Here is a 22,243-nt window from a genome sequence, read left to right as displayed (position 1 = left end):
GTAACTTTTTTTAAAGATGACGGTATTTTAAATACTTGCTAATATTTTCTAAATCAGTTTTGAATAGATTGCAGTCTAAATTAACTTAACTGGGAATCAAATCCAAAAATATACTAGATTTAGGATTAAAATAGGCTGGACGCATAATTGTTTTTTATTGTACCTACTTAATTAGAAGTAGGTAACCCATCACCGGTCCTCTGCTAAGCATGGATTACTTCTCAAAATGAGAAGCATAATATGACATAGTTCACCACGCTGTCCAAGTGCAAACTTCAACTCTAGGTAACTCTTAGGTATGCAGATTTCCTGACGATGTTTTCCTTCATCGTTAAAGGAAGTGATATTTAATTGCTTAACATATTCAAACGAGTAACACTATCATTAGATAATGGAAATGATATAACGATATAAAGTCAGGTTAAATCGTAGCTAGACTATTAAAGACATCGTAACATAATTTCTTTTCAATATAAACCAAGTTTCACTATAGTTTAACTGCCGTAAAACCAACACAATAATTCATGGCAAAATATGCCTTATTATAAAGTGTTTACGATTATGTTGTACCCACCACGCCACTGAGGTCTACAAGCGCATCGTAAACTTCGTATAGGATTCATTTAATAACATTAACAGGCATGTTATAGGTACATGTCTTATGTTCCCCTTTCCCCTCCAGCTAGCAAGGCTTGTGCCATTAAGTATACGCAGTAAGTTGATTCCGGAATACCTGCATCAATCATTATTACAATCGCAATTGTGGTGATTGGCTGAATTAATAGTGTTCTTGTTGCAACAATGCATTGTAGCCAATAGTGAGCGAGCGTCAACCAATCAGAGATAGCGATCGTCACACTGTAGCTATCATTAAACCGCAATCGAGCTGCCGTTCAGAGAAATGAGCTAATATAGGCACGCATGGCAGATAAACAGACATAGGGCAAGTTCACGTTGCAACAATAAATTTGACTTTATACTTTGACGAAAGATTTTATACGTCGTTACTCGTTATCTGTTATCACTATCCACCAAAGCCACCATGACCCAAACTTCATAGTCGCTGATCGTTCCTGCCTGTGTTGTGGACAATGCGCAGAGAAACTTTCAGCTTGTATAAAATAACTAAGGTCTTTCTCTAGAATCTCTCATTATTATTAACAACAATAACTCTAAACGTAGAGAATAAGAGCTAATTGACAAGAATAATAAAGCTTAGCGAAAAATACGACGACGCTGCGCCCGCGTCGCCATAAACTACTAAGTGTGGATAACAAGACACGTCATAAGCTATCCCACGGACAGACGCACAAATCAACACTTGATTATAATATTTATGTGTAGAACTAACTCACTGGCTGAGGGGAAACTTATTTGTGGGTAGTTAGTGTATTCAATTGAGCGTAAATAAACACTGAAAGTACCAATAGCCCAGTGGTTAAGATGTCGGCCTCCTAGTCTGGAAGTCCGGGGTTTAATCCCGCGTACGCACCTCTAACTTTTCGGAGTTATGAACGTTTTAAGTAAAGTATCAGTTGCTAAAGCACTGTTAAAACAGTGAAGGAAAGCATTGTGAGGAAACCTGTATGCGTTAGTGTTTTCCATAATGCCTGCATTAGTGTGGGAGGTTTCGGTTGTGGCTAGTTACCACCCTACCGGTAAACCTGTGCCACCAAGCGACTTAGCGTTCCTGTATAATGCCGTGTAGAAACCAAAAGGGGTATGGGTTTAATAAGAACTGCCATATCCCTTCCAGGTTAGCCAGTTTCCATCTTAGACTCCATCACCATTCATCACTGACCACCAGGTGAGATTGCAGTTAAGGGCTAACTAAACTTGTTTCTAAATAAAAATTTAAAAAAATGCTGAAGTAAGCCAGCGATGGGTTGATATTGATGATGAAACGCTCTTAGTTTTTCCGATGTATTTCCTAGCAAGATAAAAAAAAACATTTACCGATCTTGAATTGTTGATATAACGCGTAGAATCAAATTTACATTATTATGACCGATGAAATTCAATTCTTAGTAATTGTTAACATTGTATCTGCGTCCAATGTGAATATTTATCAATATCCACGGCTTAATCGTGAGCAATAAATATAATTTATCTCACAAAAGTGTCGTTTGGACGGTTCGGACCTGATCGCTCGTAAATCTCCTTACACGGGCAGATTGAGAAAATGTAACAATTTATATGCAAACTATTATGGTAGTTAATGCATTTAATATATTGTATAACTCTAATTGGGTTAAGGTTTCTTGGGTTTTATTGAAGCGCATATTTTTGTACAAATTACTGTTATCAATCTCAATTTTCTATAAGTTGTTTGCATTTTTCCCTTAAATACCTAAACTAGATACATGTCGTCTGTGCACCAAGTGGAGGTTTTTTATTCAGATACAAGTAAGTCCTTGAGTGCAATCTCCCCTGGTGGTAAGTGATGATGCAGTCTAAGATGGAATGGCAGTTTTTATTAAACCTATCTTTGGTTTCTACACGGTATCGTACCGGAACGCTGAAACGCTTGGCGGCACGGCTTTGCCGGTAGGGTGGTAACTAGCCCTAGCCGAAGCCTCCTACCAGACAAGATTAGAAATTTAGAAATTATAAAGATCCAAGCCCTTGCCGGGAATCGAACCCGGGACCTCCCACTAATAAGAACATAGCTCTTACCACTACGCCAGGGAGGTCCTCAAACGCTGGTCCTTCTGCGGGTCATTTTTGATATGACCACTTAGAGAAACTTCAAACGTAGCACTCGACTCCATCGCCCGCTGAGTGACTCTGAACTTTCTTATGAAACCGATAGTTAGCGGTTATCTTTGTATTAAGTACCTAATATAAAATTCATTGTCATTTACAATCTTGCGTTTTGTAAAATTAAAAAAAGAAATAATAATAGATACATGGGTAATAATACAAATCCAAAGATTCAGCAAAGCACTTATGACAGTGGGTAAATTTTTGTCTCTGCTATTAATTTTTTTATTTAGTTTAATTGGAAGGCAAGGAAGCAAAATGCCTAGAGTTCTTTATTTTTATGCAAATTAGTACAATATATCACATGGGAAACATAAATCTGGAATCATTTAATATTTATTGCTTAGTTTCGAGTCTCTAGACGACGCGACGGTACGGTACTTTCTTTTTTACATCAATTATGCAAATAATATTCACTAAGATAGTCTAAATGATCTTTTAATCGTAAATTAAATAAAACCATTCTAAAACCGTTTGACCCCTTAGTTAGTCTAAGAGAAGGTCAACGATTTGTACAAAGTGTTTTAACTTAGATCGAAATACATATTCCTCATATTCCTTTGTAGGTAGGTATGTAGGTACCTAATAATATGTGAAAACACACTTTCATCACTACTCATAATTAAAATTTGTTTATTGGTTTATCCTTCAATCACTCCACAATGAACGGATCAACGTGATTTTTACAAAGATAATAAGTACCTGGAGAGTTACAGAGCCTACTTTTAATTCAGAAAAATCTACGAGCTCCCACGGAATTTTTTAAAACGTGAATCCATGCGGACGAAGTCATGCTTATCAGGCAGTATCATCAAAATCACCCCGTTCTAAAATAAATATTACTTAGACCCTTCAAACTTTGAAATAATTATTTTACTACTGACCGTATTATTTATTAAATACTAGATGATGTATAAAATTTTATCTGCATGGATTTAAGTTTTTAAAATTTTCATTACAGCTCTGACTTTCCGGGATAAAAGTAGATATAAGTATCTCTATTTATCTATCTAAGCTCTCTGTAACCCGTCAAAACTGGTTTAACAGAAAAGATAACAGACACACAGACACACTTTCGCTTTTGTAATTTATTATTACTAATGGATCAATAGCTATATATATGGTTAAAATTAGATACGTGGATATCCAGTTTTTACAATAAGTTTAATGAATTTGTAGAAAAAAAAAATATTAATTGTGTATCAAAGACCCCAAATAAATCGATCACCTGCTCTCACACGTTAGCTCTAATAGTTATTTTATGATAACCTGTGTTTAAAACTAGTCTTCTCTAGATTTACTACATCTTAACACAAGAAATTTCTAAAAACATCAACAAAAAATGTAAATGTGAAAAAAATTGTGGACATCAATTAGAAAACTCATATTATTAAGATGTTTTTTATTTAATTTAATATTTTAGTGTGTAAGTAATTCATATTAAAAATATTCATTTTCTATGTAGTGATCATTAAAAGTTATCATTTTTAATTTGAATCGCGCGTGACTTAGCTAGATAGTAAAAAAGTGACCCACCATGTCACAGATCTATAAATTTTTCTTTTGAGATATGAAAAAAAACCGGCCAAGTGCGAGTCAGACTCGCGCACTGAGGGTTCCGTACTCGGGTGTTTTTTCCAACATTTTGCACGATAAATCAAAAACTATTATACATAAAAATAAATAAAAATCCATTTTAGAATGTACAGGTAAAGCCCTTTCATATGATACCCCACTTTGTATACCTAGTTATCTTACTTTGAAAATTGAAATACATTTTTTTTTTAAATGATGTAACCACAAATTCGCAGTTTTCCGATTTATTCCTAAACTTGTGCTATAAGACCTACCTACCTGCCAAATTTCATGATTCTAGGTCAACGGGAAGTACCCTATACGTTTTCTTGACATACACGACGGACAGACTGACAGACAGACAGATAGACAACAAAGTGATCCTATAAGGGTTCCGTTTTTCCTTTTGAGGTACGGAACCCTAAAACCGATGGATTTATTGTAAATTGGGTCTTAATTGAAGCAGTAAGTATCAGCATAGTGGCACAGAACTAGAGGCTAAGTTATATTACTTGGCTAGCGTGATGGGCTATGGCCAAAACTTCCTCATCCTGACCATCCTGACAGGATACTCATACTTAGTAGTGGGCCAGCGAATGGGTCGATGATAATGCTCGAAACGCACATAACTCCAAAAAAAGTTAGTTAAGTTAAAGAATATTATGCTCACCCTAATCTAAGTTTTTTCCAAGAAAAACACATTCAATCATGGAAGCAACGATGCATACGGGAGAAAAAATTACGTACAATCAATATAAAGCGAGATTTGCTCTAAAATTGGCTCTAAATCTAACCCCCCCTCGTAATTCCGGCGTCTTAGAGCGGGGAAGTTAAAAAATAACCATTTCAAGGGCGGTTGGTTCACCTTGAGGGTCCCATGATTGAACACAAGCTGTTTAAACTCTTGAAGCAAGTTAAAGTTAAAAGATTAGGCAATTACTGGGGAATTGGTTTAGTTTTGTTGAGTTTGTGAATTTAAAAAAATTAATTCGTGAACCTTTACATGCGGTGGTGGGTTTACTTTTTTCTTACTTCTCTCTGGGCTGGTTTCCGCACTTAAACGTTTCCGTCTGGTTGCCCCACCCCGCCTAAGTCTTCACTCCAACCATCATCCAAGCTTGCACCCGAGTAAACCGCCGAGAAAGAGGAACAAACATATACACACATACACACATACACCATAGTGTAATTACATCAATGGAGCATGTATCAGAAAAATATGTGGGGCAATAATTGAGACAATGCATATCAGTCGATAGTGCTGGGTAAGCAACATTAACTGACGTCCTTAGATGGATGGGTAGCCTACTTTATTTATTTAGAAGTTCAACTTTGGCATTTTCATCTCCGTTGTTTCACGGAGGATTATTAATAATTTTTGATAGGCCAATTCAAACAACGGAACGCACAACTCTGACAGTAAGAAAAATTTAATAATTCAACTAGCACAATCCATCATAACTCCTAAATAAATAAATCAGTTACGTTAATCTTCGAGCGCGGCATACAAGTTATTTAAAACCTGCGAGACACCAACATAAAAATCTATCGTACAATCAACCGCATTTCAAACTTCACTAAAACTATGAAAAAGGCACGCAATTTTAAACTTCTTCTCTTTTATGATACAGGTGGTTTTAGTTTGAGGTATTTTCTCATTGCTTCATTGTACGATTGTCTACAATAAATCACTCGGTCTCGAGATATGGGAGTTTGTGGCTCGAGAATGACTTTTATGGCGAAAATCTCTTGGTTTCTACATCGAATTCCCATGATGGGAAATTAGGAAATAAATAATTACATTCTAAAGCGGTATGTTTGTATTGGACTGTATATCTTATTCCAGAAATGTTTGACATCGAAAATTTTAACCTAACGTCTCGATAAAATGGTTTTATAAACGGATGGTTCCAGGTTCGATTTCTTCTAACTCAGTTTAGTAATTTATAATTTCTGGTGGTTTGGTGGGAAGTCTCATGTGGGTATTAATTTTAGCATCCTACCAGCAATACATGTCTGCATCCTTTGACAGATAGGTTCCAAGTACGATTCCTGGATTCTTGGCTGGAGTAGGTGGTCTAACTATCCAACACAAGGTAAATATTTAGGACAAACGGAGTAGTCTCCGTATGTCCTAACTTTTAAAGGACACTTAAACTGATTTAGTTAATGCAGTCACTTTTTGGTAAGCAAAGGCTCTCAGTAAGTATTACAAAATGTAATGAAATCAGTTTAACTATCCTTGTACAAGTGGGCCTGACTATTTCTACAAACTTAAGTTAGCAGAAATTAGTAAAAATAGTAAACTTATGTCGTTTCCTGAAGGTAAGTTATATTAATGCAATCCATAAGTAGAATCTATTAAAACTGTAACTACTACTATTAAACTTGAATTATTGATTTTATTGCATTTTTAGATACACTTTTACACTTGATTACCTAAACTCTATTTCGATGAAGCTTATTTTGAACTTGGTTGATAGAGCTAAGTTTTTTTAAGATAGCTGTGCGTGGAAAATTCTATTAGACATATCTAACCAATAAGATTTATGAACGTTGTTATAAGAACTTTGATAAGACATTAATACTTCTAAAAACATCAGCATAAAAAACGAATGGTAATGATCCAAGGCTATAAAATTTATAATTTTTAAACGGTGACATCGGAATAGATACCTATCGAAAGATTTTTCTGTTAATTTATGATTCCTTAATTGAAATTAGCCTACAAAATATTTAATTAGCCAATTTAAAATCTGTAATTTTTTTTTTGAATAAATCGTCGCCGTTGTGCCGTCTTCGTTGTCGTCAACCGAGAGACGCCCACAGCTGGACATAATATTAAGTCTCTACTCTCTTGTAGCTAGCCTCCTGTATGTAGTGGAGTGCTGTATGTGCCGTGGTCTTGCGCACTTTTTCATGAAAATGATGGATTTCGGTAAGTTTTTTAAAGAATAAATAAATTCTTATAAAATAATAAGTAGTAAAACTGAAATTTCACCCAATTACAATTCTATTTTAAAGTAAAAAAACCTAAATTCTAAAATCCATTTCCTTGCGAGTGCAACGAAAAAAAAACAAATGCAAAAACGTGCAACGTCTTGAATCCGAATACTTTAATTTTATTTCGCTGTGCAAATTAATTTGTGGATAAATTTTCCTTTATGGACATTTCTATTTCGTGGGGTGGTGTTTTTTTGCAGGGGCGGTTATAGTCGGATGGCTGGTGGGACGATTTGAAGACGCACTGGTAAACCTTGAAAGTTTATGTTTTGTGCGTCACCTGAGTATAGACAGAGCAAAACAATCTGTTAGGATTTTTTTTCTCTCTCGTCTGGCTTTACAAAGATTAGCCAATGTCAAGTTTGTAGTTATTTGTAACAAGTTAGATAAACTATACAAGTATGGACCCCGCCTGTGCCGGCGCTCGCCGACATACGGACACGGCACCCCCTTAGAGCGCTTTCCAGTCAGTTTTAACAAAAAAAAACACTCCAAAAAGGCAGAGCACGCCCGCCAGCTAACACCAACACAGAAAAAGTCCTGTTAGGATTTTACCATTTAGAATTATTGAATTGCTTGGTGGATTCAGGATTGCCTTACTTATTCACACATTTTGTCAACGATATCAAATAGGTATACCTACCTGTTAGCTTTTCGAGCCGGTTAAATATGAATTCTAGATTTAAGTATAGAACTTTCTTTCATAAAATAATATGTAATGTTACACATTTACATCGACACATTTTGTTGACATTTTGCTTTTTAAAAAAGAGCAACTGCTGAGTTTGTTTCGGACTCTTCTCAGTAGGCTCTGCTTTCCAAATCGGTGGTAGAGTCTTGACATAATATCATGAGTAGTCAGTCCTTCATGAAATAAATATTTCACAAAAATATGAGAAATTGTGATTCCACCATGGACAGGTTTTAATAATATTTAAAACCCCTATTAGGTATCTACTATCTACTAACTTCTTAATTATTTATTTTTATTGCGAGATAGGCTTGCGCTTGACAATCATGCTCAACAAAAAGCAATGAAGGTCTAGGTTGGTCTAAGGTAGGCGACGTTCCATGAAACCTCCCACCAGCTCTCGGAGCATTAGTTTTTATCGGATGTATTTAAGCCATGGGGTCCGTATGGGGTTAACTTGTAGGACTTTAATACTTCCTTCTTACACGCGTCCAACGTTTATTGGCGCGGGGGATCAGGATGAGCGTGGGATGAGCTGTTTTTTTACGCAATTATGGAAAAATGTTTTTCGGTTAGTGTTTGATGGATCATTTGATGAAAAAAAGGAGACTGTAATCATTTGTATTTTATATATTCTCTAATACTCTCAGGTTTATCATTATTTAGAAACTTCATCATAATCGTGAACGCATCGCAGGCCTATGAGCTAATGCCCGGGTTTCCCCTCAGAATGAGTAGGATTTTAGCTATAGTCTAACCACCCAGGCAAAGTGAGCACTGGCAGACTTCTCACACACCTTTGAGAGTATTATGAGGAAATCTCAAGCATGCAGGTTTCCTTACGATGTTTTCCTTCTCCGCTAAAGCAAGTGATAGGTACCTACTAAAATGTCTACAAGTGTAAATTAAAAATTTATAACACCCATGACAAGTGAAGGTTACATTAAGAGGAAAACCTATGCGAATGACATAGACGATTTCACCTTCAAACTAGCAATTTTGACATGTCATGACCCTCTATTGACAATTAATCAAGCAGACATTTCAATCTGCGAAATTTACGCGGACTTTTAGTATTTTGACGTAGGAGGGTAAAAGATCCAGTACATGAACGAATAAGGACTACCCTGACTTTGACCTAAAATTAAGATATATGAGAATCGTTCTATATATAATTTTTATATTTTTTTTTATCTGTGTCTATACACAGTAGGTATACACGCTTAAATTATTTAAATATCAAAAACGCAAAAAAATGCGTGGTATTAATTATTATAAATTATTTTATTTAACAAAAGGATAAATTGCCAGTAAATGAACTGGGAATTTCAGTGAATGAACGAACTCTATCTAGTGCATAAACTCTCGATTCCTATTAATAAATTCTTAAGTATATTTTCGCCTTGGAATTTTAAAAAAAATGTCAGATTTTCAGTTTTTGACTTATTGTATATTTTTTTCTACATTTTGCGCGATAAATCAAAAACTATTTTACATAATAATAATAAATAAAACCTGTTTTAGAAGACTGCAAGTTACAATAGAGCCGCTTGGAACAATTTTTTTTGCTGTTTCTTCTGGTAATATTCACAATGCAGAAATAATAATCATCATGGTGTTTAGATGGTTTGCGCCAAATTATAAAAATTTTTTTTAGTAAAAGTAGTTAACTATTCTTATTTGCTCATAAACGCAACGAGGAAATACAGCTTCCACATATAAAAATTTGAGTCCAGGCCTTGCTGTTAGCTGCTAATGGGTTCTCAAAGTAGCCCGAGTATGCTTGTTTTACTGGGCACAAAAGGAAAGAATGAAAGGAGCTTACCCAGTACATCTTAAAAGATCCGTTATAGATACATGCATCCTGCCATGCCTTACCTATGCCAGCCAAACATGGGTCCAGACAAAGAATATAAAAAGAAATAGTGACTTGCTAAAGGGCGATGGCAAGGTGCATAAATTAAGCAAAAAATATTCAAAGTGAGAATTGAAGACATAAGAAAAAAGACAAAGCCTACAGCCTTGAGACATGCCCTAAAACTGAAATGCAAATGGTCATATTGTATCGATTTTTACAGATGAAAGAAAGACAGGTAGGTAGACCGAAGACGCGTTGGTCTAATGCTATTGTGCAAATCGCGAGAGAAAATTAGCTTGATAGTACCAAAGACAGAGAGAAATGGGGATACCCAAGAGGGATCCATATCCAAGAAAGCAGAATACCAGAATAAATATAAAAAAAATTCAAAAGAAAAATAAAACCGACTTCAAAATCACAAACACTAAAAAGTAAAAAATAATTTAAGTTATTGTGGTTTTTGAAGTCGGTTTTATTTTTATTTTGAAAATTTTTTATTTCAAAATTTTTAGTGGCCCCACTGTACTATAATAATATGCCATGCCCAGCTAAAACCCTACTGTTTACTAAGCAATTACACTGATCGCGAGCAATTTGCTCTTATCCATTGAGGAGTTCTGTTCTCCATCTCAGAAGATATTCATCAGAACTTCATCAAATTTATATGGGACCACCTGCAAAGTATACCTAGCTTTTCAAAAAAAATAAAAATCCAGATCGGTCCAGGCGTCTTTGAGCAATCGGTGAACATACATTAAAAAAAAAATTGAATTTGCTCTTATCCATTGAGGAGTTCTGTTCTCCATCTTCAAAGATATTCATCAGATCTTTACCAAATTTATATGGGACCACTTGCAAAGTATAAAACAAAAAACACTATCAAACAAAAAAAAAATCCAAATCGGTCCAGGCGTCTTTGAGTAATCGGGGAACATACATAAAAAAAAAGATACCAACGAATTCAGAACCTCTTCCTTTTTTTAAAGTCGGTTAAAAATATACTAAGATTTACTAACATGGTGTTATACCATAGAGTAGCAAACAGAGGCAAAGCTTCTAAGAAGCGAGCAAAATTTATAACTATTTTGGTAGGGCTGGCACTGGAGGATACAATTTAATTAACAATAGTTATTTGTTCAACAAGATGGTAAAGTTTGTTTTTGTTGTGATTGCCTAGTTTAAATATCGATCTTTAAATATCGATCGATAGATCTAAATATCGATTTTGAACGAAATCAGTCAATTTAGAAAGAATTATAAATGGTGCCAACTTTTTTAAATTTTGGTTACAGGTTCCTATTTTGTGATCCCAGGGAGCTCTAAATATCGATTTTGAACAAAATCGGTCAATTAACAAAGAATTTCAAAATGGCGTCGACTTTTTTAAATTTTGGTAACAGTTTCTTATTTCGTGATCCCAGGGAGCTCTAAATATCGATTTTGAACGAAATCGGTCAATTAACAAAGAATTTCAAAATGGCGTCGACTTTTTTAAATTTTGGTAACAGTTTCTTATTTTGTGATCGCAGGGAGCTCTAAATATCGATTTTGAACGAAATCGGTCAATTAACAAAGAATTTCAAAATGGCGTCGACTTTTTTAAATTTTGATAACAGTTTCTTATTTTGTGATCCCAGGGAGCTCTAAATATCGATTTTGAACGAAATCGGTCAATTAACAAAGAATTTCAAAATGGCGTCGACTTTTTTAAATTTTGGTAACAGTTTCTTATTTTGTGATCGCAGGGAGCTCTAAATATCGATTTTGAACGAAATCGGTCAATTAACAAAGAATTTCAAAATGGCGTCGACTTTTTTAAATTTTGGTAACAGTTTCTTATTTCGTGATCCCAGGGAGCTCTAAATATCGATTTTGAACGAAATCGGTCAATTAACAAAGAATTTCAAAATGGCGTCGACTTTTTTAAATTTTGGTAACAGTTTCTTATTTCGTGATCCCAGGGAGCTCTAAATATCGATTTTGAATGAAATCGGTCAATTAACAAAGAATTTCAAAATGGCATCGACTTTTTTAAATTTTGGTAACAGTTTCTTATTTCGTGATCCCAGGGAGCTCTAAATATCGATTTTGAACGAAATCGGTCAATTTACAAAGAATTTCAAAATGGCGTCGACTTTTTTAAATTTTGGTAACAGTTTCTTATTTCGTGATCCCAGGGAGCTCTAAATATCGATTTTGAACGAAATCGGTCAATTAACAAAGAATTTCAAAATGGCGTCGACTTTTTTAAATTTGGTAACAATATCCTGTTTTGTGATCCTAGGGATCCTCAGATATTGATTTTGAACAAAATCTATGACAGTTCAAGAAAATAGATTTTAAACACTATTTAAATTATTATCATTAACATTAAATTAAATGAAAACACGACGCGCGACGTGTACTGCAGCCCCTGAGCTTGAGCACAGGCCGAGCCGATATAAACCGATTTCTCTCCGTACGCGACGTAGCGCCTGTGCTCACGCACACACGCGCCTCAAGCTTGTAGTAGTGTACCTATCGTAGCGCGCTTGTATGAAGCTTTGACTCTGTTCGCTACTCATGTGGTTATACAACGCAATACCACACTAACAAACACTCGTACAAACATACAGACAAGTATATACTCACACACACTCACACACACACATGGACGCACGCACACGCACTTTTGAACGGTTTGAACGGAACACGGTTTTGAAATTGAAATTGAAAAAAGTGTAAGAATTTGTAAGAAAATATTTAAAAAAGGTATATCAGCCGGTTTTTTATTCCAGCTCTTAATACATGTAAAAACGTCCAATCTGTTCATTTACTTGAGCCTTTACCCTAGTACCTAATTATATCGACCGCCCCATATCAAAACAAAGTAAATGTCATTTTTCCGAAAATCGTTTTATGTCATAAGCCTAACTTTCATAGTATGTCCCGTTGTATTGTAAGGACACCCACATTAAAGTAAAATTAAAAGCTAGTAAGTCGCTTTGACCATTTTAAAACATAGTAAGTCTATGTCTACGATTAAAAATAGTTACAGTGTGATATGAGACATATTAGGTGAAAAATTACGTGAAATAATGAAAAGGAAATAAAGTTTTATAAAATTTTTACAAGAAAACCATACAATAACGAAATAAACAGTGCAAAAGTGAATAAGCAAAGTGTTACAAAACTGTCACATTAGTGCCTAAAACAAAATAACACAGATACAAGAACTAAGTAGAAGTAATTTAATACAAATAAAAATAGAAATAAAAGTGGTTATCGCAGATAATTTCAATAAAAATTACAATAACCTTAAAATCTTACAACGGATTTTTTCGGCGTCATGTCGGTAAAGCAGTAATCATAGTCAGAGAACTTAGCCGCGGCCAGCTATTTGTTACCTACGTGCTGTCGAGTTTTTAAGATAAATATTGCATGTTTTTTAGTACTACCTATTTGAAATGGAAGAAATAACTGAAATACTAAAAAATATACAGCTTGAGATGCAAACTCAAAAACAAGAACTACACATTTTTGAAAAAAGTATAACGGAATCCATAAACAACAACATAAACCAAAAATTTTCGGAAATCGAATTAAAATATACTGAATTAAACAATAAAGTCGAAGAACAAGAAAAACGTATAGATCTAATAGAAAAATATATAAGAAGAAAAAATTTGGTAATTTTTGGAATCGAGGAGAAGGAACAGGATTATCATGATTTAACGAAGGAAGTTTTGACACTAATCAATGAAAAAATGTCAGTTGAGTTAAATACTTCAGAAATAGAATCTCTTCACAGAAAAGGCAAGAAGAAGGGCGACAAGATAAGGCCAATAATATTGTCTCTTACCACTGTAAGTAAAAAGATACAAATAATTAAATGCAAGAACGCTTTAAATAATACTCCTTATTATGTAAAAGATGATTATCCACAAAAAATATTAAAAGAAAGGATAACTCTCAATGAAAAAGTAAAGAAATTAAGAAACGAAGGAAAAAACGCTATACTTAAATACAACAAAATAATAATATTAAATGAAGGAATACAACAGTCAAAAAACAAAAGAAATCTGCAGGAATCTCCAGAAAACAGTTTTAATAATCAAAACCAACGCAAATTAAAAATGCCCCTCCCAAAACGTCATTTTAAGAAAAATAAAAATTCAAAAGTAATTACAATTCATTAGCTCCCAGTACAGGTGGTCGCTGCGGGAGTCTCAGACCAAAACCCTCACATCAAAATCATATCCTATACTTACTATACTCCTTACTTGAATGTAAGAGTAGGTACCTATGTAAGATTTAAATGTGTACTGATGGAGGAGGCCTATACCCACGAAAGGGTAACCCAATAAAGGAAAACTGAGGATGTTAAGTTAAGCATAGTATTGTATTATCATACTTATATAAAACATAGTTAAAATTATAAAATGTTAGCTATAATAAAAGCTACAGCAAAATGTTATGGTAAAATAATAAAATATCGAATATTATATAGAATATATATATATACCTAAAGCATTCTTAGTTACTATATTTTCTTTGTAAAGGCGAACGTAGATTATGATTCTAAAAAAAAAGAAAAAAGGTACATTTAGGCCTACTAATCACAAAACTACTTATTACAAAAGTGGTATTAAAATATGATCGTAACTTGACAACAATGTACCTAATAAGTTAAGAATTATAACTAAAAACAGCATAGCTGAATAAAGAATAAATTAGCTTTTTCACTATTTTTTGTTTTAACTGTATAATTTATTGTATTTAAAAAGAAAGTAGTAATTTATTGTTTATTTTATGTATCAATAGTTTCATATACTATGCCAAACAGCTGATGATAAAATACCTAATAAGTTGAGAATTATAATTAAAAACAGCATAGCTGAATAAAGAATAAATTAGCTTTTTCACTATTTTTGGTTTTAACTGTATAATTTATTGTATTTAAAAAGAAAGTAGTAATTTATTGTTTATTTTATGTATAAATAGTTTCATATACTATGCCAAACAGCTGATGATAAAATACTATCACGATTTGAACTTGATTAACAAAACACTTAACTATGTAGGTATTATTTTTTGCCAGTATGTATGGTAACAGAATTCAATGAACTGAACTAATAAAGCATATCTACCTATTGTAATGAAATAAAAGAATCTTATTATATTATTAATCTTAAAATTGTATTATATTATTAATCTTATTGGGAAATAAAGGCTTATTATTATTATTATTATAAGTCTATGAACTGGCTAGGTTTTTTATAGATTAATGCGCCTTACTAAGTTTTTCAAAGGAATTAGATAAAATAAAATAAATATCACCCATTATCTAAATACCATGTCAAAACAGTAAATACTTAATGATGCATTAAAACTTAAAAGTAAGATAGGAAAAGTCAATGACCTCTACATGTCAACTGTTAAATATGGCTTGCAAGGGAAATACTTTGCATACTTACATAATGTTTTTAAGGTTCCATATCTCAAAAGGAAACACGGGACCCTTATAGGATCACTTTGTTGTCTGTCTTTCTGTCCGTCTGTCCGTCTGTCGTGTCTGTCAAGAAAACCGATAGGGTATTTCCCGTTAACCTAGAATTATGGGCAGGTAGATAGGTCTCAACTCTCATAGCCCAAGTAAAGGAATAAATCCGAGAACAAATTTCGTGATTCTAGATCAACGGGAAGTACTGTATAGGTTTTCTTGACGGACGGACGGACAAATGGACAGACAACGAAGTGATCCTTTAAGAGCTCCGTTTTTCATTTTGAGGTACGGAACCCTAAAAAAGAAAGTGATGCACATCTAATGAATAAATGTGTAGGCCAGTCTTCACACTAAAATATTTAAACCCCTTTAATTTAAAAACTGTCATAGCCTAGTGGTTAGAACGTCCGCCTCCTAATCGAAGGTCGGGGGTTCGATCCTGGAATCACGCACTACTAACTTTTCAGTTATGTGCGTTTTAAGCAATTTAATATTGTATATCAAATCTTTGAAAAGAGCAACCGCCGAGTTTCTTGTTGAAGACTACGGCCTAAACTTCTCTTGAATTTAAACCACTTACTAGGTTTTGATCTGAGAAAGAAATTTGACATTAATTGACAAAATTGAGAGACCTAAGCTTGTATAAGAACACAGAAGTGTCATAATTCGTGTTCACTTTGCCTAACGTCTCTCGGAGAGCAGAGAGAGATTTAAACTGTTTCTTATAATCACTGGCCATATTTCAAATGCGAAAGTGTGTTTGTTGGTTTAATATTCAATCACGCTGCAACGGAGCAACCAGTCGACGTGGTTTTTTGCATGGATACATTTAAAGACCTTGAGAGTGACATCTCTCTCCGCATCGTATTCTTTATTGCTGAGGGTTGTGACCTCTTTCCATTATTCCTACATCTAATGGTAGGTTTTCTTGGGATAATAATGCGGTGGGTTCAAAGAGCCTACGGAACTCGACTAGAAAAACGAGATTTTGACTCTTAGTTTTAACGGTTATGAATTAGTTATTATTATCAGTGATAAAATTGATTAGGGCTGCCAGGTAAAATGACATTTATCTCGGAAAATCAAAGAGTTTCCACGAGATTTTTTCCAAGTTTGCGCTACTAAGTACATATATTATGAAGAGGAAAGGTTTGTTTGTTTGTTATCGATAAACTCTGAAACTACTGAACTACTTGCACTAAAGACATAATCATCAACATCAACCGACAGACGTCCACAGTGAACATAGGTCTTTAATAGGGTCTTCCACATGCTACGGGTTTGCGCCGCCTGAATCTTTGCGCTTGCGCTTGACGACAATCATGCTTTAAAGAAAGCAATGATGAGGTCCAAGTTGGAGCACGCTTACCTGGAAGATGCCTATTCACTCTTGGCTTGCAGGTATCTATGGTATATATGGCAGGAAACACGGCCGCCGAAATGGCGTTCCAACCTTTAGGCTCTCCCCATTGCCCGCAGCATGAATCTGAGCTTCCTTATGATGGTTATATTATGTACATATAATATCTCATAAGAAATCTCTAACACACAATCCAGCTAAGTAAGTCCAATTTCGAAAAAAGCTAGCTAGCCGACAAATCTAACTCAGGCAGCCTTCGGGAACCTTCGAGATGTCTCTGTCCAAAATTCCTCAATGCTTGAAGAACAGTCTTTGAATAGTGCATATTGTCAGTGATGAAATATGGATCCGAAATATAGGTCTTTTTTTTGTACACAGGAAATGCCTGACGCATACCCCTCCGTCATGTGGGGCTTGCACCAAACTTGCACTACTACGAAATCCATTTCGGAACACGGCACCCGGAACGAGGCGCGCTATCTCCTAACATAGGTATAATACCTATTTAGAACACTTACTATCTGTCATCATAATCTATGACAACCTCCGAGTATTTACCTGGTAAAACCGTAACTTTAGAATAAAATTTAGTATATAAGCAGGCTTCATTTAGAAATGAAAAAATCCCTATTTTATTTTTCAACGATTATAAACACAACTTTCATTCAAAAATAATAAGCTTATATTCATTTTAAATAATATTTTGCGACGAAATGACGCGCACAGTCCTTCCGCCATGACAGTCCAGTGGACACTGAATTCCATAGAGCGCCTGCAAGAAAATAAATAGCACAGGAAGTTTTTTGGTTAGTTTTAGATTATTTAAGAAACGAAAAACATTTAGTATAAAACTAACAGTTAAAATTGATTGCTAAACCTAAACATATCATTTTCTGGAGGTTGGCTTCAAAGTATCAAGATGTTAAAGAAAACTTTTACAGAACAAGTTGCGAACAGCAATGTTTTCAACTTGGTTTTTTTTTATTATTGGGATAATGTATACTAAATTAAAAAAGGCCCTTATAATCTTCACAAACTGAAGTTTTTAATTGCATGTATTTAATAGCTGTTAATGCTTTAGAAAAATAAACAATTTACTTCAAAGTACAGCATTTTTGCGATTTGTCAAATAGCAATTACCTTAACTAGAAAGAGCTGATAACTTTCAAACGGCTGAACCGATTTTCTTGGATTATAACTAAGAACACTCTCGATCAAGCCACCTTTTAAACAAAAAAAAACTAAATTAAAATCGGTTCATTAGTTTAGGAGCTACGGTGCCACAGACAGATACACAGATACACACGTCAAACTTAAAACATCCATCTTTTTGGGTCGGGGGTTAAAAACGCACGTAACTCCGAATAGTTAGAGATAGTTGCCCGGAAAGTTAGAGGTGGGATTTCCCGACTAGGCTATCACCACTTCTAGCTAGTGAAGAGGTAGGTAGTAGGTATATTTCACATCAACACCGGTAGGTAGGTATTCATAAACGTAGGTGTAGTAGGTACGACACAGCTTATCTCTGAGCTTATATTAATGCCCTTGTTTACTATGGCGACACTAAGTTAAGGAATATCACGATGCCTTTGCATCATACCTTTATATTCACCATTTTTTATACCTTGAGATCATGAAATTGATTTAAATTGAACTTGAAATTTAGAGAAACATAAATTTCCCAAAAATGTAATGGAAACAAAACGGCGGTTTGTAAGAGAGGGAACAACTACCCCACGGGTCCCGACTCACGTAAAATGTAATGGGAAATTACTCTAAAATAAAAACCCCGCACCCCACGGTTACGGCAATTTGGATAAGACTCCCCCGGCACGTACAGAAACGCTACTTGGGAATAGTCTCAATGTGCATGCATACCCGCGTCCTATTACTACAAGCTCATAAAACTTGAACGGTTTTAATCGAAGATTACCCCGAGACTATCCTAGGTCTATCTATTCAGAAATATAACTAACTGTACGAATAACAGACAATAGAGAAAGCCATGTTTGGAGTTTGTCTACGTAATTAAGTCGGAAATAAGGAGATGCGTAGTAAAACTAGAGTAGCCAACAGACTAGAGCTGTCGGTTGCGAAACTGAAGTGCCAATGAGAAGGGCACATAAATCGAAAATCCATGGGAACCCCAATAGATAGACTATGGGGTCCCGAGATGCTAGAATGGAAATCTCGCACTCGAAAGCGCAGGGTTAAAAGAGGAAGAAGGGCTTAGGCCATAGTTTTGCCAGGCGCTGGCGAAGTGTGGATTGGCAGACTTCACAAATCTTTGAGAACGTAATGAAGAACTCTCAGGCATCAGATTTCCTCACGATATTTTCTTTAGAGACGATGGCTGTTGCAGCCGGAAAGTCCTTGAGTATTCCTTATTACTTCACCGCATATAAGCCAGCGTAGTGTGGGACGCCCTCCAGCACGATGCAGCTGGCGGGAAGTAGCTGCATGAGGAAGGCTGAGGACCAGGTGTAGTGGCGCTCTTTAGTGAAGGACTATGTCCAACAGTGGACGTCGACAGGCTGATGATGATTATGATGATAACGATTTTCCTCACCCTTAAATCACGTGACATTTGATTGTTTAAAACGTACATGCCCTCTTAACTCTAGCCACTAGCCTTAGACCACAAGGCTATGACCGCTTTTATGATTATGATTGACTCGTTGATTATATTGGGCTCCTTAGCTGCACTCAGTCCAATATCAAAATATTATAGTTTCCTAATAAATCTTAGTTCCAAATCCGCCATACTCTCCCGTCAACAATCAGACGCGTTTTGTGGGCTTCCCATAGCTCGGCTAATCCAGCACCAAAAAACACAATAAGCCATTCGGCACCGACGCGGCATTATAGCCAAGTCGTTCCAGCCCCACGGTGATCTGTGCGGAGCTTTGATAAAGTGGATCACAAAACGCGCGCCAAAATAACGAAACATAAATAAAAACAGAAACATATAAGTGGCGTATCGGAACACGCGTGAGGTTGGGTTCCGTACACATATAAATAAAGAAAACTTTTAACTTAAAACAATTCCTTGACAGCTGGATCAGGACCTAGACTTCACCTAGATTTTTTGATTCCACGTATTCGAATTAGCGGGAATCATCTTGAGCTGTTTTTAACAAAATAGCTCAAAAATTACAGATGGATAGACAGACAAACAGGATTCGAATAGATTGATGGGATGAAATTAGAATAATTTGAATTTGAATAGGTACGTTCAAGCCTACCTGTCAATAAAAACTTCCACTTTTGACTGTCGTTTATTTACGGAACCCCAAAACCGAGCTCATAAGTGGTCCTCGCGGTAAGTCTTAGCCCCATTGCGATTTGCGAAAGTGGTTTCGACTTCCATAAACCGTGCGAAACGCCTTCCCAGTTGTTATTGTAAAACGTGAATTATGAAAATAATAAAAAGTAAAGCGGCGGGGGTCTAACTCGGGCCACGTGGCCGCACGTGCGGTTACCAAAATATTGAAAACTTTAACCGCGCGATTGTACGGTTTAGAAATGGTTTAGAGTCGAGGCAGCGGCGGCTTTTGATACGGCACGCGGCTATCTTCATTTTTGACGGGAATGGGAGTTACTCAATTACTTCATTAGAACGTACTACTCTAATGCAATACCCACCCACTCCTTGCTTAATTAGAGTAGAATATCTTTCATTTAGTAGGGAAGTATCTAAGGAAGTAGCGAGTATTTACATACTAACGTAATATGACAGAGTCGAGGCCAATCCACGATCTAAAGCCCTTTATTTTATTTTTTCCTTCGTGGGGAAATTCTCATGGATACCAACGTGCTTGAGAAGGCCACGCATCGCCTAGTGACTGGGCTATGGGACCAAACACAGGTCCTGGTCAGCTTTTCTGTCACCAGATTAGGCAATTAACACTAAGGTATTGACCTGCCAGGTAAATAGCTACTGCCTAGACTAACGCTTACACTAGCTTCAGACCCTGTGCACGCCACTGCGATGACTCCAGAGCTTCCACAGCGATTGGAACAAAAATGTAACTCTCGATAAGAGAGGCATACTTGCGCCGCTTACGAGTTTCAGCCATTTCAGCTGCAGCTTTTAAATGACTAAGTAATTAAAGTTTTCCCGAACCGATCAGTACGTCACGCCGGGCACGGGGCACGGGGACAGGCCCATCGGATCCCAATAAGGATTATCTTTGACGCTCGCATCGCATTCATCCAATATTTATTTGCCGCCGACGCTATTGTATTAACTACAAAAATTTAATACTGTTAGCACGGCCGAGTCTGGCGGGAGGATTATTGAGGGTAGTTTTTTTTAAATAGGGTTAGGAGGCATTTTTTCCTCCCGCTCGAACGGAGGGTCGTGATAAATGACACATGCACATTTCGAAATACCCAATTTCGGATTTAAGTCACCCCAAAGTGGCCTGGTGGTGGACAATAGACGCGAGGCGATCTCGCGCGTAATTTACACCGGCTTTGTGCGAGCTCAAAAAGGCTCAAAAAGGGTAAGTTTGCGCACCTCCGTCCTCCATAACGATATCGGGAAGCGGTTATGGGGCTTAATGCATTTTTTTATATCGGATCAACAATATCTTGTTATAAATTGCGCGTAAAATTAAGGTCGTTTGACGTTTTATTGCTGGTTTCAAACATTGACAATGTACCTATATTTACCGCTGAAATGGAAAAGGGAACCATACAAAACAATTATTTTTCTGCCGATTAGAAGCGCTCCACCACAGGCCCCACGGAGCCTAGGTAGGTACCGGGAATTAAAATTGACACTGTCAAAATATGGTCTCTTCGCCCTAACCGGTCCCCAAATAGTAGGCATACGTCTTAACTTTTAATTAATTACTGTGACAATTATATTTGAAACAAAAAGCATAAATAGCTGGGTCAAAAAGTAAAGTTTAAATTTATGACATAATTAAGTTTTATCTACAAGGCGATATGGCAATAAACTAACGGTTAGACAAATAGCGGCACATTTATAGCCATTATATTATTTGATCTTTAACAATTATTAGGACAAAAAAGATGCGCGTACGCATTCCACGAGTGTATTCCTCACATTACTCAAGTTAACCATCAATTAAAGAAAAAAATATGTTAGTGGTATGTATCTAGATTCTAGATAGACTTTCTTATGGTCAGGTTGAAAAACATAACTAATTCTGAGAAACAAGGGATATAACAAGTTCAAGTTCAACGCACAAAGAAAGAAAATAAAAATTACTATTTTGTAGAAAATTGATGCGTTACCTACTACAATGTTAGTCTAATTCAGTCTTTTAATAAGTCTTTTAATATTATTTTTGTTTTTTAGACAGACCATGATATTATGGCCATTTTTGTTGCCAAAGCCTCTGTTAAAAGGCAAAAACTACAACCTGGAAATAGAACAGACGATTTTAAGTACATTGAAAAATCACTTCCCGTAAAATATCACCAGTATAATCTCTGTGCAGAAGAACAATAATTTTACCGAATTATAAAAACCGG

General features: G+C 35.6%; 1 long non-coding RNA gene across 1 annotated transcript; it reads left to right on the top strand.

Moving 5' to 3' along the window:
* Positions 1-405: 405 nt before the first annotated feature.
* Positions 406-19,280, top strand: LOC123866889. The gene is made up of 3 exons (XR_006796275.1): positions 406-415; positions 9,120-9,123; positions 19,178-19,280. It is a non-coding gene; the product is annotated as an uncharacterized LOC123866889 (long non-coding RNA).
* The last annotated feature ends 2,963 nt before the right edge of the window (positions 19,281-22,243 follow it).

The sequence above is a fragment of the Maniola jurtina genome, chromosome 7, assembly GCF_905333055.1.
Source record: "Maniola jurtina chromosome 7, ilManJurt1.1, whole genome shotgun sequence".
NCBI classification, from domain to species: Eukaryota; Metazoa; Arthropoda; class Insecta; order Lepidoptera; family Nymphalidae; genus Maniola; species Maniola jurtina.
The sequence above is the reverse complement of the archived record's forward strand: the minus strand, read 5'-3'. Positions and strand labels throughout refer to the sequence as shown.